Here is a 17932-nt window from a genome sequence, read left to right on the forward strand (position 1 = left end):
CAGCAGTCACAAAAGACAAATCCTGGGTCCCTCATCCAAGGCCCCTGGAGGAGGCAGATCCACAGAGACAGAAAGTGGATGGTGGGGCTGGGAGGTGAGGGGGTGAGGAGTGTGGTGGGCAGAGCTTCAGTTTGGGGAGATGAGAAAGTTCTGGAAAAGACTGGTAATGGTTGCACAACCATGTGAATGTACTTAATGCCCCTGAACCATACACGTAAAAAAGGTTAAAACAGTAAATGTTATGTTTATATATGATGCCATAATTTAAATAATAATGTGTTATACCAGAAACCACTGAATGGCACACTTAGCAGCATATGAATTCTAATTCAGTAAAGCTGTCAGAAAGCAGGCATGGGTCTGGAGGGCCACCCCAGGAAAGGGAGGGAGTTTGTTCCTGCCTTTGAACAAGGGGTTCACGTTCTCCTTCCACACAGGTGGCGTGACCAGCGCTGCTGCCACGGGGTGCGGGGCTCACACTGGCAGCCCCTCTGGGGTGGCTGGGCCTGCCCACAGGGCCTGCTCACTCAGAGCCCGAATCCCCAGCGCCCTAGGTGTTGAAGCTCCAAGAGAGGCAGGGGGAGGGCCCGGGGCATGGGGGGGTGGGGACCCATGTGGATGGGTGGGCGGGGTGAAAGGCATTAAGGCTGGAGTTTTACTTGAGTAGGTTTGCTTAAGATTTTAATGGTATTTAAACTGATGTGGAGTCATCTCTCCAAGCTGTTTCTTTCTGGCCTAAGAGGTACGTGGTATTTTCTCCTGGTGTTAATGCTGCAGCAGATTGAATTACCAGGCTCTGAATCCCTTCCTAAGCCATAGCAGGAACATGCACAACTCTGGACACAGCTCCATGCAGGGTGGCCTCTCTGGCTGTGCAGGGACAGGAGGGAGTCCTCTGGCATTCAGGAGGCTAGATCCTCCTGTGTGTCACAGCCCGTGGACCACGCACATCTTTGGGGAGACCCGGAGGCAGCAGACGAATGCCCGTGGAAACAGCCCTAGCGCAGCTGCCACCGGCTCTGCTGGGCTGCAAGGCCCCGGCCACTGTGGACCTGAGAGCCACTGGCACCTGCCATGGTGCTGCTCACATCCGATTCTGGCCCCTTGGGGCCAGGCCTGCAGCTGTGAGCTCTGCTGGCTGCCCCTCAGCCCCCAGCCCAGCAGCCAGCAGTCAGCAGGGGGAGCGACTCCCAGAACCTTCTGTTTCAGGATGAAGCTTGTTCTCATGGATGGCAGCTCACTTTGCAAAGGCATTTTCAGTGTCACCAAGGAAGGTGACATGGAGCAAGGAATCGTGGCTGGGTGGCCTTTGGGGTCTGTGTGTGTGTATGCAGGTGTGCATGCATGTGATTATGGTGTGTGCACATGTGTGTGGTGTTTGTGGTGTGCATGCACACTTGTATATGTGTGTGTGTGTGTGGCTGTAGTACGTGCACATGGTGTCTGTGGAGGGTGTACATGCGTGTGTATGTGGCTGTCATGCATGCACAGATGCATGTGGTGTGTCTGGAGGGTGTACACGTATCTGTGCATGGTTGTGCATGTGTGTGGACTCCTTTGTAAAATTAACAAGGCTTCCTCTATGTTCACGCAAGTCACACTTGCATGGGAACCTGAGAGAACAGAGAATAAAAACGAGAGAAGACATGGCCTGGGGCCTCTCAGAGAGGTGGCTACGATGGAAAGTGTCCACGTCATTGTGTTTTGTGTAGCTCAAGTAAAATTAAAAGTTACAAGTGAGCAACTGCCTCCGTGTGCTGGATACCACAGCTACAGAGTGCACTTGGGAATGTGGGAATCACATTTGGGGTCAGACAGCAGCATGCGCCAGCCAGCATGGGCCCCACAGAGCCTGAGGCTGGCCCCTTCCTGCTCTCCCCCGTCAGGGCCACCGGGGCAGCTGGCCAGCACGCCCTCTCCTCCGCGTGAGGATGTCCTCCCGGGTCCACAGGGGTGGGCCTTCGGAGAGGAGTGGCCATCGTGGTCTCTGGCAGAGGGCTCTCAGAGTGGCCGGTGGCGGCCCTGCCACACTGGGTGGACCCTCAGGACAGACAGGCTGGGGGAAACAAGGACATACATGCAGATCGTTGTAAGGTTCCAGTGTCAGCTAGACGACAGGGACGCAGGGACAGGAGCTTTGACGAGGGACACAGATGGGTCCGTGACACCGAGGCAGAACCAGAGTAGCCAGGTGCAAGTCACACGTCACCCAAGACTGAGGAAGGAATCTCCCGGGGAGACTTTTCAGAAATGCCCTTAGCGTCCATTTGGCCCTGCAAGGAAAGCGGGCCAACCCCAGGGAAGCCTGGCTTTCTCGGTCCTCTGGCTCCGAAACAGCCATCCGGAGAGGCAGCTGAGCCGTCCCCCGGCTCTCCAGAGTGGGTGCCTGCAGATGGGCCGCAGAAAGCTGGGAGGTCTTGCTGGCCCAGGAGGCCGGGATCCCAAGCCCCGCGGGAGTGCCCGTCTGCCAGGAAGGATCGTTTGTCCACCTCCCACGCAGAACTTCCTCTGTGCCCCTAGGGGGAGGCTCACACAGAACGGTCAGTGCGGGGCTGGGTGACAGGCGCCGGGGGCAGCCGTCCCCAGGGGGCCACGGTACAAGCTCCCCTGCACCCTCCGCCTGCTGCCGCCTGCCGGACACTGGAAGGGCAGTTAAGAGAGGACTGGACACCTTCATAATGTACAATAATGTCCTCTAACCCACTTGCAGCAGGAGACTGTGTCCACAAACCCACAGAACACATTGGGGCTCCAGGCAGCCCTCAGTGGGGCACGATGACCTGCCAGGCTGAGCCCTGAGGCCAGAGACAGGAGGGGGCACCACACTCCCCCCCTGCCTGGGAAGGGCACTCACACCCGCTTCCTGTCGGCTCAGGGGTGCCCACACTGCCCTCCACTGCAGCTTGTCCCAGCAGTTGCACAGGCAGGAGTGGTCAGAAGCTGGGGGTGCACGAGTCAGCCCGCAGGCTCCCCTGCCTCTGCGCCTCGCTGGGGAGGCCCTCCCGAGGATTCACTGTCGCCACCAAGGCCCTGGATGGCCTCTCAGCTCTTTCCACCCTTCTGTCTGGGCCCCGGCCACACCCACGTGGGTGCTGAGCCTTCTGCCCGGTGTCCCCTGCTCAGGCCAGAAGGGAGTGCCCTGTGTCAGCTGCCACACTGTGCCTTCCACAGTCGCATCCCCACCCCCACTGCGGGGGTTGGTTTCATTTTTCAAGATTGTCTATGTGAGGCGGTGGAGGGAAAACTCCAGGACTCATTTAAAGGACCCAGCCGGCAGTGGAGCCGGCAAACGTGGGCTGGGAAGTTTCTGCAGGACCTGGTCCTCAGCAACTGGCCGCAGGGGGGCTGAGCGCTGAGCAGAGGCAGAGCAGAGCTGCCTTCAGGATGGAGACCGCACCCCTCTGGAGATGAGCAGGAAGTGAGATGGAGGCCTCCAGGGCGGTGAGCAGAGGCCTCCTGGCTTGGGGCGGCTGGAAGGCACGGGCAGGGAGAAGCTGGCCCTGCCACACCAGCCTGGGGGAGGTGTGCCCCGCCCCCTCCACAGCTGTGGGCTTGAAGGACTCAATCCTTGCTGGGCCCACCCAGCCCCTGAGTCCCCAGTGGGAGGCGAACCATCCCAAGACCAGCACAGTGAGAACCTATGAAGCATTCCACGGTCCAGGACCAAAGTCAGAGACATCCTACGGTCCCTCAGGCTGGTCTGGTCTAATACCCTCAGGGCTGCCCCCACTTGCCATCGGTTGGCAGCTCGTGGGCACCAAACAGCCGGGAGGTAAGGAGGGCCCCTGGATTGCAGGGGGAGGGTGCTAAGTTCAGATGATGGTGAGCATTCGGGAAATCGGGGAACAGTGTTCCTGCCTGTCAGGCTCAGCGGGGAGGCCAGGCATTCGCGGGTTTGGGTAGGGCTCGAGAAGAGGGGCCCAAGGAGAAGGCACAGTTCAGGCCAGGCCTGAATCTGCCAGGCGTGTGGTGTGCATGCAGGCACATCCCCATGGTGCTCAAGGGACATGCACCCCACTTCAGGCCACAGTCCTCTGTGTGTCCTGCTGGCCTGCTCGCTTCCACGTGCCCCTGCCCCCCAGAGAGGCAGGGGGACCTCTGAAAGTACGCCACACATCCCCTCACCACATACAGCGTTCAGGACAATGTGCCTTCGTGGCCCCCCATGGTCACCCCTGGGGACCGTGGGGCCTCAGACCTGGGGCCCCTCCTCTCGGGGATGCCCCACATCCTTGTTTTCTCAGGAACCTCCTTCCACTGGTCCTCCTCCCGCAGACTCTGCAATGTCCCCTCCCAGCAAGGCTTGTGTGACCCCCCAGCCAAAGGAGATGCCCAGCGCTCTGATTTACAGACGTCTGTCTGCGACAGACCCGCCCAACCTCTGCTCACCTCCCTGAGGGCATCCCCAGCAGGTGCCCCCCACGTGTTCCAGGGCCCTGCGCCATGGCAGGTGCGGACGCAGGGAAGTCGGCCATCAACGCTACCCTGTTGCCTGGAGATCAGCGGAGGGGACACCCCACCCGCTTGTGCAACTTCGTCATCTCCTCCTTCGTCTGAAGGTTGAGTTCCAGAGTCCTTCTGACTCACGAGTGTCAACAATTTCTCTGTAGCTTTTATAAATAATAAAGACAAAATGAAAGCTTTCCAATGTCCTTTGAGCAGTGAAACTGTTTCTTACCAAGCAATTCAGTCTGCGCATGGGGCTCAGACCCCCCTTTTGGTGACCCCTGTGGTAACCGCCAAAGTCAAGGGGACCCCGGGGAGCCAGGATGCTCCTGGGCAGGGGCGGCCGGCAGCTCCCCGTGGACGAAGTGCTGCGCTGGGGAGGCCTTGGGCACCTGTCACGCACAGCTCTTACCGAGGGAACTCCCAGGGCCCCAGGCCTGGGCACCCACCTCGGATCCTCTGCTCCAGCCAGACCTGACCAGTTTCCCCGGAGGAACCCAACAACCCAGATGGACCTCCGACACCACAGAGCCACTGAACAGCGGCCAGATGCCAACTATATGGCCAGCTGGTTCCCAAAAGATCCACCACATAAAGGCCCCACAGAAAGGCTGCTGCGCCCCACAACCCAGGATGGTACTGCCCACCACGTGTGGCCCTTCCACGGCTTTCTCTGGGCTGGCACACACATGGGACACAACTAACTCCCCTAAACCTTTTGCTGATCACAAGTTCCTTGAGTGTTTTGGTCAAATCACTGGCTGGAGCGAGTGGGCCAACTACTCCTATCCCTGACTCTGCTGTTCGTGTAACAGAATGTCCCTATTGCCTGCTGGGTAACCTACCTTAACTGGCCTCCCCACATCCCGACCTGGTGCAGGCCACCTGCCTGCAGATGCTGTGAGAAAGGTCACCCCTATCCCGCCCTCTGCAGGCAAGGGTGGGGCCCTGTCACACCTGCTGGGCCGACTGCTTTGCCGGCTGCTGGGCTCTGAGCTTCCGGGTGTGATTCGATGCCCATGGCCACCCTGAGAGAGCTGGAGCCCCTGCAGGTCCTGGAGGAGGAAACGGGATTTGCTCAGATGGCAACGCTCACAATCGGTCACTAGCAAGCCAGGGTTTGAATCCAGCTGGGACCGACCATCAGGGCCGAGTTCTGCCACAGGGCCCTGTCATGGCGAGTGAGGGCAGTGCCTGGGACTGACCTCCCTGCCTGGTTGGAGAGGTGGGCGCCCATCTGATGGATTTTCAGGCCATTGAGCCTAGAAGCCACACGAGTGTTCCCAGAAAAGGGCATGGGCCATCGTGCGCTGACCAGCCGTGGCATGTAGACTCCAGCACACACAGCATCAGTCTGGCAGCACACAACTGCCACAGAGGTAGTGCAGGCAAGGGCTGGCTGACGCCAGAGGCGTCCGGCGGAGTTCCAACTTCGCAGGGCTGAAAATAGGCTTTCTCCGCTGGAGTCCCTAAGTTATGAAAATTCCAGAAATCCCCAAAGAGAAAGGTCAGAGAGGAAACACATACTTATTTCAAACCAGGAGAAGGAACCCACGTGCCTGAAATAGTCCCGGAACTTGTATCAGATGGTCAGGGTGATCTCAGTCTTGGACCTGCCTGGCTTCCGTCCCTCCTTCGCCATCTGTAAGGTCTGCTTACAGATCACCTACATGGCAATTAAGTTGTCCTAAGAGTTCCTAAGACGCCTGATTCATATTTTGTAAGACTGTGTGTGTGTGCATTTGGAGGGTGATGAACTGAAACTTAATTGGCTTAGACATTATCATTTTAAATTTTAAATCAACTGCACAAAAATGAAATTTACAATTTCCCCACGTCTAATCCTAACGGAGCCTCTTTGGAATCAAGCTGCTGACGCAGGGCCGGGTCCTGTCACCAGGGACCCAGCCACCCCGGACCCCACCCTCAGAACCCAGCTCCTCCCCTAGCAGCCAGACCCCCGGGGACTCCTCTGTGGCTCGCTTTCAGAGAATGAAGATGCCGGGTCTCAGGAAAGTCCGCGCAGGTGAGCCCCTTGCCCCATGAGCAGGTGCTTCCATGAGACACACCCTCTGCCGGAGGCTGTGGCCCCGTGGACACCCAGAGCCCTGGTGGCCACAGAGCCCGTGGGCCTGGCAGGAGCGGCGGCTCCACCAGGCCTCTCTGCCATCACCCCCCTGCCCTGCCTACAAGCTGTGATGGGCTGCAGAGGAAGCCTCCATGGGTTGCAGTGGGCAGGGGCAAGGGTCCCTTGGTGGGGTGCCCAAGTTCAGAGGAGGGGCCCCGAGGGACAGTGGCCTTCAGCTGTTCTCCCCACAGAGCGGAGCCGGCCTCCACAGGTCATGTCTCCCCAGCAGGGCAGGGGTGAAGCCAGCTCTGTTCGGCCTCCGCCTCCGTCACAGATGCAGCTGGGATGGCGGGGCTCCGAGCCCCTGGGACCCACGGGCACGCTGTGCGCCACTGCCCTCTGGTGGACAGGTCGGGACCCGCAGACAGGAGGACTGACCGAGCCCACGCTCTGGCGGGCACAGGGGGAGGGGTGGGCTCGAGTCCCTCTCCCGCTCTGGCCACAGAGCCCCCGACAGGCATTCATAAAACTGCTGAGCGGGTGGTGGGCGGGATGCCCCGGGGCCCTGAGCGAGTGGGACCCCTGAGGTGGGGCTACTCCAGGAGCTGCACCTGAGGGGGGTGAACCTCTCTCCTCCGCCCAGTCCACAGAGGATGCTTCCCGCCAGAGTGCCGGGCTCCCTGTTCCTGCCAACGCAGCACCGCCCCAGGGTATGTAGCTGCTCCTCTGGCCCCAGGCTCTTTCTTCACCCTCCTAGAAACCATTACACCACAATGGTTTTCATTTTCATTACAATGAAATCACTATCCATTTCAAATAAAACTCTCCAAGATCATAGCACAAGGCAGTTTCTTTCCCACGATCCACCTCTCAGGGCCTGGAAGGCACTCAAATACAGCCAAACGGGTGGAGGGTTTCCCCACCTGCACATCCTCAGTCTGAGAGAACACCCTCGTTTCTGGTTATCCTTGTCCTCGCTTCTGAGCCTTGAGCAGAGGACGTGGCAGGGGAGTCACGCCAGCAGGTGCCCTGATGGGGTCAGACGTCTGTGGCCGGGCCGCCACACCCCACTCCATGCCCTGACAGGGGTTTGCCCAGGGAACAGGAGCCCCTGGCCCCTAGCCCCTCCTGCCCACCCACCCAAGTCCCACCAGCATTGCTCCTCCCAGGGCGCCCTTCCTCCCCTCATCCTCTCCTGTCTCCATCCTTGAACTGCTTCTGTGGCCTTTGTCCCTGGCCCTCAGGGGTGGCTCCAGTGTGGGTGCCCCCACCTGCCTAGGGCAGGTCCGTGCTCCCTGAACAGGTGAGAGATGGGTGAGTGGCCTGGTGGGAAAGGGACAACCTCGTCAGGCCTTCCCTCTGCGCACCGGTCACCTCACGTCCATCCCTGCTCAGGGAGTACTTGGCTCCCACACCCCATCCACCCAGGGGCCTTGGCAACACCAACACCAACCCCTAAGGGGAGAGGAGACGGAGCTGGGGTCACACATCCTACTCCAGCAGGCCAGGCCTAGGTGTGCGGTGGGCGCTGGACCCGGAGCCCGGGGAGACCCAGCCTGCGGCCCTGGGCGGGTTTACTGGGGTGCACGGAGCCTTTGGGGCCTCGTCCAGCTTGCCACATGCTGCTGTGGGAAACAGGCTTACTGGACCCGTGCATGACAGCACGGGATGGGGAACCACCCGACGCTGCCCAGAAGGTGCTCCAGTCCTGCTGGAGATGGCACGCATGCTCGTTTTCACTCGACACGCTGCACACCTCACGCAGCTCTGCCCCAGCATCAGAAGTGGGCAGCCACGAGTAAACACCTCCGCTCCCCACGCTGGTCTTTGAAATCCGAAGATCTGAGAACCATGAGCGTCCGTCCGGACACCACGGGGAAATGACAGCCCATTGCCAGCCTGTTAATCACTTGGGAAGGGCACCTCCCTCCCTCCCACTCCTGGGTGTGTGATTTATTGACTTCTTGGAGAAAATTAAAATGAGGTGGGAAGGAAACTGACTTTGTTAAGAGAACTTGATGTTAAAAATGGTCTTGACAGCCAATGGCCAGACAAAGTCCCGCTGGGGGTGCCTCGCATGGCTTTAGCAGAAGCCAGGGAACGTGAGACCCAGGCCATCACACCCTCGCCGCTCTGATGGGAAGGCCCGGGCAGGGGGTGCCCACGTTTCCCCTAGCTCCTCAGCACAGTCTCTCTCCATCTGTCATCTCACGTCTGTGCTGACACTGAGCGATGGAAACAGGCATTTTCCTTTGGGGCTGTTTCTACCTGCGTAGCTGCCCCAGGACTGTGGCTGGCAGTGCGGGCGCCTCAGGTGGGCTCCCCAAGTCCAGCCAAAGGCTCCTTCTCTGGGAGGTGCTGGGAGCCCAGGTGCCCGCCCAGAGGATGGAGGAGAGAGGGGTGGTATTGGGCAGCTGTGCTGGTTCCAAGGCCCCTCTGAGCAGCCTGGAAGCTCTGGGCCCCAAGCCCACCCTTCGGGGTGGCTGCACATGTGTGAGCAGGTGACTGTGGATGGCCTCCCGAGGACGGTGCAGGCCCTCGCGTCCTGGAGCCTCACTCACTCAGGGGAGGCGCTGCCGGCACCGGGAAGGCCTGGGGGACTCAAGGCTGGAGCTGGCCGGGAATAGGAAGGAAGCTGTAGGTGAGGCGGCCCCAGCCCCACCGGCCCCCTCGGCCTGCACCAGTTCAGCCACGGCCCACTAGCCCCCTGGGGTCCAGGGCAAGAAAGACATGGAACCAGCAGCAGGGGGCCCTGCGGGTGACTGGGTGGCTGGCTGTTCGGCACAGTCGTCTCCCCCCAGAGCCCCCCTCAGTTCTCCTTGGCCACTGCCTGCCCTTCAGCTGTGCTGAGTCACTGCCTGGCAGGGGCCCCAGCCTTCACCCCAAGAAGACCGAGGGGCCACTGACCTAGTCTGTTTTATCAGCCATTAAGTCATAAAGGCACAGGATGCCATCAGTGCCCAGAAGCACCCGTTCCAAACATGTGGCTCTTTCCCTGGCAGCGAGCCTGAAGTGATGGGGCCCCCAGGCCCTGCTGGTCCCCTTGAAGGAAGGTTCCACGCCCAGCGCCTAGCATTCGTCTCAGCTGGCTGGCCTGGTGGGAGTGCCCCCATTAACCCCAGGCAAGCCTTTATCACTGCCCTCAGGACCCTGGGCCCCGGGCGCCCTTGTGCGAACACTGGGTGGCCAGGGACTGCACCCGGACAGCATCTCTGCTAGGGCCACCTGCCTGCTCCCCAGTGGGCGGCAGTGGGACAATGGGCCGCATGGGTCCTGGCCCCACAGGCCGCCTTCCCCAGAACTCTGCCCAGGTCATCCAGCCCTGCCTCTTCCAGGCCCTCACCTGTGCCATGCCCTTGGCCATTTCCCTTGTGAGAGGCGGGATCTTTTGCTTGCAGGAGGCGGAGCCGGCAGCCAGCTGTTCCTCCCACTGGGTGCAGGGGAAGCCCAGATTCCACCAGCAAGAGAGGAAAGAGGCAGCGGGGCAGGCCGCCCACACCCTCTGGGGGTGGTCCAGTGGGCGCTTACAGCAGGGCGACCGAGCAGCCCACCTCCTTGCCTGCAGCCCAGCGCACATCCACCCCCAAGCCTGCTGCCCTGGGGGGGACCGAGTCAGAGTCCGGGGGACCAGTTTCCCTTCCCAGCATCCCACTCCCTCCTCCAGACCCAGCCCGAGAGCGCGCAGATGCTGCTGGCAGACAGCAGCTGGGTCCTGCCTGGGGGAGCTGCCACATCTCCTGTAGCTCCTGAGGCCAAGCACAGAACCAGCTGAGGTTTGCAGCCTGGAGGCCATGGGCAAGGGCATGTCTGAGAAGGACAGGCTGTCTCACAGGACCTCACCTGTGGCATCTACTGAGTGTCACCGACTGCAGGGCTTTCCGGAGACCACACAGCAGGGTTGCCTCCCACAGGTGGGCATGCACATCTGCTCGTGTGACCTGGCCACTTCTGACACGGGCATCCCATTTCTTGTCCATAAAAGAAGCTACGATCTTTATGTGTTTTCAGTGACTGTTAAAGAGGAAAGTCAGTCTGCATCTAGTGAGGGGTGGGTCTGGGCCAAGGACCCCTCCATGGTCATAAGGCATCAGGCAAGGCTGTTCAGAGGCTCCCAGGATGGACTTCCTGTTCCTCCACACATGGGGCTGGGGCCTAGTGGCAGCTCCAGGCAGGCACGGGCCAGAAGGGGGGACAGCCAGGCCCACTGTGCTGACGGCAGGTCAGGTCCCTAGCCACACGCCTGTCCCCTCGGAGCTGTGTCATCACATGACTGCCTGTGAGCCACGCAGTAATTTGTGTTTCTCCTCAAACACCACTCCCAAGCAGGCAGATCCTCCTGCTATTGCTCTCTTCATAGACAAAATGTAAATACTCCACGTCAGTAAATCCCAAAGCCACATCATTAACTCTAACGGCTTCAAACACCTCACTGAATCACGCAGAATAAAAAGAACCTAGCAAGAGGCGGAGCCAGGATGGCGGCGTGAGTAGAGCAGTGGAAATTTCCTCCCAAAAACACATAGAGCTATGAAAATACAACAAAGAAAAGTCTTCCTAAAATAGAGACCAGAGGACTCAGGACAACATCCAGACCACATCCACACCTGCAAGAACCCAGCACCTTGCGAAGGGGGTAAGATACAAGCCCCAGCCCGGTGGGACCTGAGCGCCCCTCCCCCCGGCTCCCGGCAGGTGGAAAGAAACCGGAGCGGTTTTTTTTTTTTTGGCAAGTGCTTTTTGGAAGCCTTAAAGGGACAGGGCCCCCGTTCCTAGGGAGGCAGGGTGGCGGGACCGGTGAACGGGTGCCTGGGACCGGCGCCTGAGGACAAAGAATATCCCGCATTTTTCCCTGCGAGACCGGTGGGCGGGTGCCTGAGACCGGCGCCTGAGGACGGAGGAAATCGCGGCGCTTTTCCCCTTTTTTTTTTCTCTTTTTGGCGAGCGCTTTTTGGAAGCCTTAAAGGGACAGGGACCCCGGTGCTAGGGAGGCAGGGCGGCAGGACTGGTGAGCGGGTGCCTGGGACCGGCGCCTGAGGACAAAGAATATCCCACATTTTTTCCTGTGGGACCGGTGGGTGGGTGCCTGAGACCGGCAACTGAGGACAGAGGAAATCGCTCGTTTCCCCCCCACCTTTTTTTTTTTTCTCTTTTTGGTGAGTGCTTTTTCGAAGCCTTAAAGGGACAGGGACCCTGGTGCTAGGGAGGCAGAGCAACAGGACCGGTGAGCGGATGCCTGGGACCGGCGCCTGAGGACAAAGAATATCGCGCGTTTTTCCCTGTGGGACCGGTGCGCGGATACCTGAGACCGGCACCTGAGGACGGAGGAAATCGCGCATTTTTCCCCTTTTTTTTTTCTCTTTTTGGCGAGGGCTTTTTGGAGCCTTAAAGGGACAGGGACCCCGGTGCTGGGGAGGCAGGGCGGTGGGACTGGTGAGCAGGTGACTGGGACCGGCGCCTGAGGACAAAGAATATCGTGCGTTTTTCCCTGCGGGACCGGTGGGCGGGTGCTTTTTGGAAGCCTTGAAGGGACAGGGACCCTGGTGCTAGGTAGACAGGGCAGCAAGACCAGTGAGCGGGTGCCTGGGACCAGCGCCTGAGGACAAAAAAAAAAAATTACGGGTTTTTTTCCTTTTTTCTGTTCCCTCTCTCATTGTTGCTGTTGTTGTTTTGGTTTGGAGAGTGCTTTTTGGAAGTCTTAAAGGGGCAGGACAGGACATTTAGACCAGAGGCAGGGAATCTGGGGATCTCTGGGCACTCTAACCCCCTGGGCAACAGGGAGCACAGAGGCCCCTTACGGAGATAAATAGCCTCCCGGCCGCTCCCCCTCCAATGGGGCTACACCATTTTGGAGGAGCAGCCCCAGCCAGGCCACGCCCACAGCAACAGCGGAGATAAACCCCATAGCAAACAGGCAGGTAGCAGAAGCCCTGTCTGCACACAGCTGACAAGCATAAGCCACTAGAGGTAGCTATTCTCCCAGGAGAGGAAGGCCACAAACCAACAAGAAGGGAAGCTCTTCCAGCGGTCACTAGTACCAGCTCTGCAAACTATCTCTATCACCATGAAAAGGCAAAACTACAGGCAGACAAAGATCACAGAGACAAAACCTGAGAAGGAGACAGACCTAACTAGTCCTCCTGAAAAAGAATTCAAAATAAAAATCATGAACATGCTGACAGAGATGCAGAGAAAAATGCAAGAGCAGTGGGATGAAGTCCGGAAGGAGATCACAGATGTCAGGAAGGAGATCACAGAAGTGAAACAATCCCTGGAAGGATTTATAAGCAGAATGGATAAGATGCAAGAGGCCATTGAAGGAATAGAAGCCAGAGAACAGGAACGTATAGAAGCTGACATAGAGAGAGATAAAAGGATCTCCAGGAATGAAACAACACTAAGAGAACTATGTGACCAAGACAAAAGGAATAATATTCGTATTAGAGGGGTACCAGAAGAAGAAGAAAGAGGAAAAGGGATAGAAAGTCTCTTTGAAGAAATAATTGCTGAAAACTTCCCCAAACTGGGGGAGGAAATAATCGAACAGACCATGGAATTACACAGAACTCCCAACAGAAAGGATCCAAGGAGGACAACACCAAGACACATAGTAATTAAAATGGCAAGGATCAAGGACAAGGAAAGAGTTTTAAAGGCAGCTAGAGAGAAAAAGGTCACCTATAAAGGAAAAACCATCAGGCTAACATCAGACTTTTCGACAGAAACACTACAGGCCAGAAGACAATGGCATGATATACTTAATGCAATGAAACAGAAGGGCCTTGAACCAAGGATACTGTATCCAGCATGACTATCATTTAAATATGATGGCAGGATTAAACAATTCCCAGACAAGCAAAAGCTGAGGGATTTTACTTCCCACAAACCACCTCTACAGGGCATCCTACAGGGACTGCTCTAGATGGGAGCACTCCTAAAAAGAGCACAGAACAAAACACACAACATATGAAGAATGGAGGAGGAGGAATAAGAAGGGAGAGAAGAAAAGAATCTCCAGACAGTGTATATAACAGCTTAATAAGCAAGCTAAGTTAGGCAGTAAGATACTAAAGAAGCTAACCTTGAACCTTTGGTAACCATGAATCTAAAGCCTGCAATGGCAATAAGTACATATCTCTCAATAGTCACCCTAAATGTAAATGGACTTAATGCACCAATCAAAAGACATAGAGTAATAGAATGGATAAAAAAGCAAGACCCATCTATATGCTGCTTACAAGAAACTCACCTTAAACCCAAAGATAAGCATAGACTAAAAGTCAAGGGATGGAAAAACATATTTCAGGCAAACAACAGTGAGAAGAAAACAGGGGTTGCAGTACTAATATCAGACAAAATAGACTTCAAAACAAAGAAAGTAACAAGAGATAAAGAAGGATACTACATAATGATAAAGGGCTCAGTCCAACAAGAGGATATAACCATTCTAAATATATATGCACCCAATACAGGAGCACCAGCATATGTGAAGCAAATACTAACAGAACTAAAGAGGGAAACAGACTGCAATGCATTCATTGTAGGAGACTTCAACACACCACTCACCCCAAAGGATAGATCCACCGGGCAGAAAATAAGTAAGGACATACAGGCACTGAACAACACACTAGAACAGATGGACCTAATAGACATCTATAGAACTCTACATCCAAAAGCAACAGGATATACATTCTTCTCAAGTGCACATGGAACATTCTCCAGAATAGACTACATACTAGCTCACAAAAAGAGCCTCAGTAAATTCCAAAATATTGAAATTCTACCAACCAATTTTTCAGACCACAAAGGTATAAAAGTAGAAATAAATTCAACAAAGAAAACAAAAAGGCTCACAAACACATGGAGCCTTAACAACATGCTACTAAATAATCAATGGATCAATGAACAAATCAAAATAGAGATCAAGGAATATATAGAAACAAATGACAACAACAACACTAAGCCCCAACTTCTGTGGGACGCAGCGAAAGCAATCTTAAGAGGAAAGTATATAGCAATCCAGGCACACTTGAAGAAGGAAGAACAATCCCAAATGAATAGTCTAACATCACAATTATCAAAACTGGAAAAAGAAGAACAAATGAGGCCTAAAGTCAGCAGAAGGAGGGACATAATAAAGATCAGAGAAGAAATAAACAAAATTGAGAAGAATAAAACAATAGCAAAAATCAATGAAACCAAGAGCTGGCTCTTCGAGAAAATAAACAAAATAGATAAGCCTCTAGCCCAACTTATTAAAAGAAAAAGAGAATCAACACACATCAACATAATCAGAAATGAGAATGGAAAAATCACGACAGACTCCACAGAAATACAAAGAATTATTAAAGACTACTATGAAAACCTATATGCCAACAAGCTGGAAAACATAGAAGAAATGGACAACTTCCTTGAAAAATACAACCTCCCAAGACTGACCAAGGAAGAAACACAAAAGTTAAACAAACCAATTATGAGCAAAGAAATTGAAATGGTAGTCAAAAAACTACCCAAGAACAAAACCCCGGGGCCAGACGGATTTATGTCGGAATTTTATCAGACACACAGAGAAGACACAATACCCATTCTCCTTAAAGTGTTCCAAAAAATAGAAGAGGAGAGAATACTCCCAAACTCATTCTATGAAGCCAACATCACCCTAATACCAAAACCAGGCAAAGACCCCACCAAAAAAGAAAATTACAGACCAATATCCCTGATGAATGTAGATGCAAAAATACTCAATAAAATATTAGCAAACAGAATTCAACAGTATATCAAAAGGATCATACACCATGACTAAGTGGGGTTCATCCCAGGGATGCAAGGTTGGTACAACATTAGAAAATCCATCAACATCATCCACCACATCAACAAAAAGAAAGACAAAAACCACATGATCATCTCCATAGATGCTGAAAAAGCATTTGACAAGATTCAACATCCATTCATGATAAAAACTCTTAGCAAAATGGGAATAGAGGGCAAGTACCTCAACATAATAAAGGCCATATGTGATAAACCCACACCCAGCATTATACTGAACAGCGAGAAGCTGAAAGCATTTCCTCTGAGATCGGGAACCAGACAGGGATGCCCACTCTCCCCACTGTTATTTAACATAGTACTGGAGGTCCTAGCCACGGCAATCAGACAAAACAAAGAAATACAAGGAATCCAGATTGGTAAAGAAGAAGTTAAACTGTCACTATTTGCAGATGATATGATACTGTACATAAAAAACCATAAAGACTCCACTCCAAAACTACTAGAACTGATATCGGAATACAGCAAAGTTGCAGGATACAAAATTAACACACAGAAATCTGTAGCTTTCCTATACACTAACAATGAACCAATAGAAAGAGAAATCAGGAAAACAATTCCATTCACCATTGCATCAAAAAGAATAAAATAACTAGGAATAAACCTAACCAAAGAAGTAAAAGACTTGTACTCTGAAACCTACAAGTCACTCTTAAGAGAAATTAAAGGGGACACTAATAAATGGAAACTCATCCCATGCTCATGGCTAGGAAGAATTAATATCGTCAAAATGGCCGTCCTGCCCAAAGCAATATACAGATTTGATGCAATCCCTCTCAAATTATCAGCAACATTCTTCAATGAATTGGAACAAATAATTCAAAAGTTCATATGGAAACACCAAAGACCCCGAATAGCCAAAGCAATCCTGAAAAAGAAGAATAAAGTACGGGGGATCTCACTCCCCAACTTCAAGCTCTACTACAAAGCCATAGTAATCAAGACAATTTGGTACTGGCCCAAGAACAGAGCCACAGACCAGTAGAACAGATTAGAGACTCCAGAAATTAACCCACACATATATGGTCAATTAATATTTGATAAAGGAGCCATGGACATACAATGGCAAAATGACAGTCTCTTCAACAGATGGTGCTGGCAAAACTGGACAGCTACATGTAGGAGAATGAAACTGGACCATTGTCTAACCCCATATACAAAGGTAAACTCAAAATGGATCAAAGACCTGAATGTAAGTCATGAAACCATTAAACTCTTGGAAAAAAACATAGGCAAAAACCTCTTAGACATAAACATGAGTGACCTCTTCTTGAACATATCTCCCCAGGCAAGGAAAACAACAGCAAAAATGAGCAAGTGGGACTACATTAAGCTGAAAAGCTTCTGTACAGCGAAAGACACCATCAATAGAACAAAAAGAAACCCTACAGTATGGGAGAATATATTTGAAAATGACAGATCCGATAAAGGCTTGATGTCCAGAATATATAAAGAGCTCACACGCCTCAACAAACAAAAAACAAATAACCCAATTAAAAAATGGGCAGAGGAACTGAACAGACAGTTCTCTAAAAAAGAAATACAGATGGCCAACAGACATATGAAAAGATGCTCCACATCGCTAATTATCAGAGAAATGCAAATTAAAACTACAATGAGGTATCACCTCACACCAGTAAGGATAGCTGCCATCCAAAAGACAAACAACAACAAATGTTGGCGAGGCTGTGGAGAAAGGGGAACCCTCCTACACTGCTGGTGGGAATGTAAATTAGTTCAACCATTGTGGAAAGCAGTATGGAGGTTCATCAAAATGCTCAAAACAGACCTACCATTTGACCCAGGAATTCCACTTCTAGGAATTTACCCTAAGAACGCAGCAATCAAGTTTGAGAAAGACAGATGCACCCCTATGTTTATTGCAGCTCTATTTACAATAGCCAAGAATTGGAAGCAACCTAAATGTCCATCGGTAGATGAATGGATAAAGAAGATGTGGTACATATACACAATGGAATACTACTCAGCCATAAGAAGTGGAAAAATCCAACCATTTGCAGCAACATGGATGGAGCTGGAGAGTATTATGCTCAGTGAAATAAGCCAAGCGGAGAAGGAGAAATACCAAATGATTTCACTCATCTGAGGAGTATAGGAACAAAGGAAAAACTGAAGGAACAAAACAGCAGCAGAATTACAGAACCCAAAAATGGACTAACAGGTACCAAAGGGAAAGGAACTGGGGACAATGGGTGGGCAGGGAGGGATAAGGGGGGGAAGAAGAAGGGTGGTATTAAGATTAGCATGCATGGGGGGGAGGGAGAAAGGGGAGGGTGGGCTGCACAACACAGAGAGGACAAGTAGTGACTCTACAACATTTTGCTAAGCTGATGCACAGTAACCGTAATGTGGTTGTTAGGGGGGACCTGATATAGGGGAGAGCATAGTAAACATAGTATTCTTCCTGTAAGGGTAGATTAAAAATTAAAAAAAAAAAAAAAGAAAGAAAAGGTGGATTACTCCTTGATAGGATAAAACTATTGGTAAATCAAAGATCAACGCATGCTTTAAATATCCTTAATGTTGATCACTTAAAGGGTGTCAGATGATCAGCTATGGAGGTACTCTTTTCTG

This window comes from Manis javanica, chromosome 1 (genome assembly GCF_040802235.1).
Source record: "Manis javanica isolate MJ-LG chromosome 1, MJ_LKY, whole genome shotgun sequence".
Classification (NCBI taxonomy): Eukaryota; Metazoa; Chordata; class Mammalia; order Pholidota; family Manidae; genus Manis; species Manis javanica.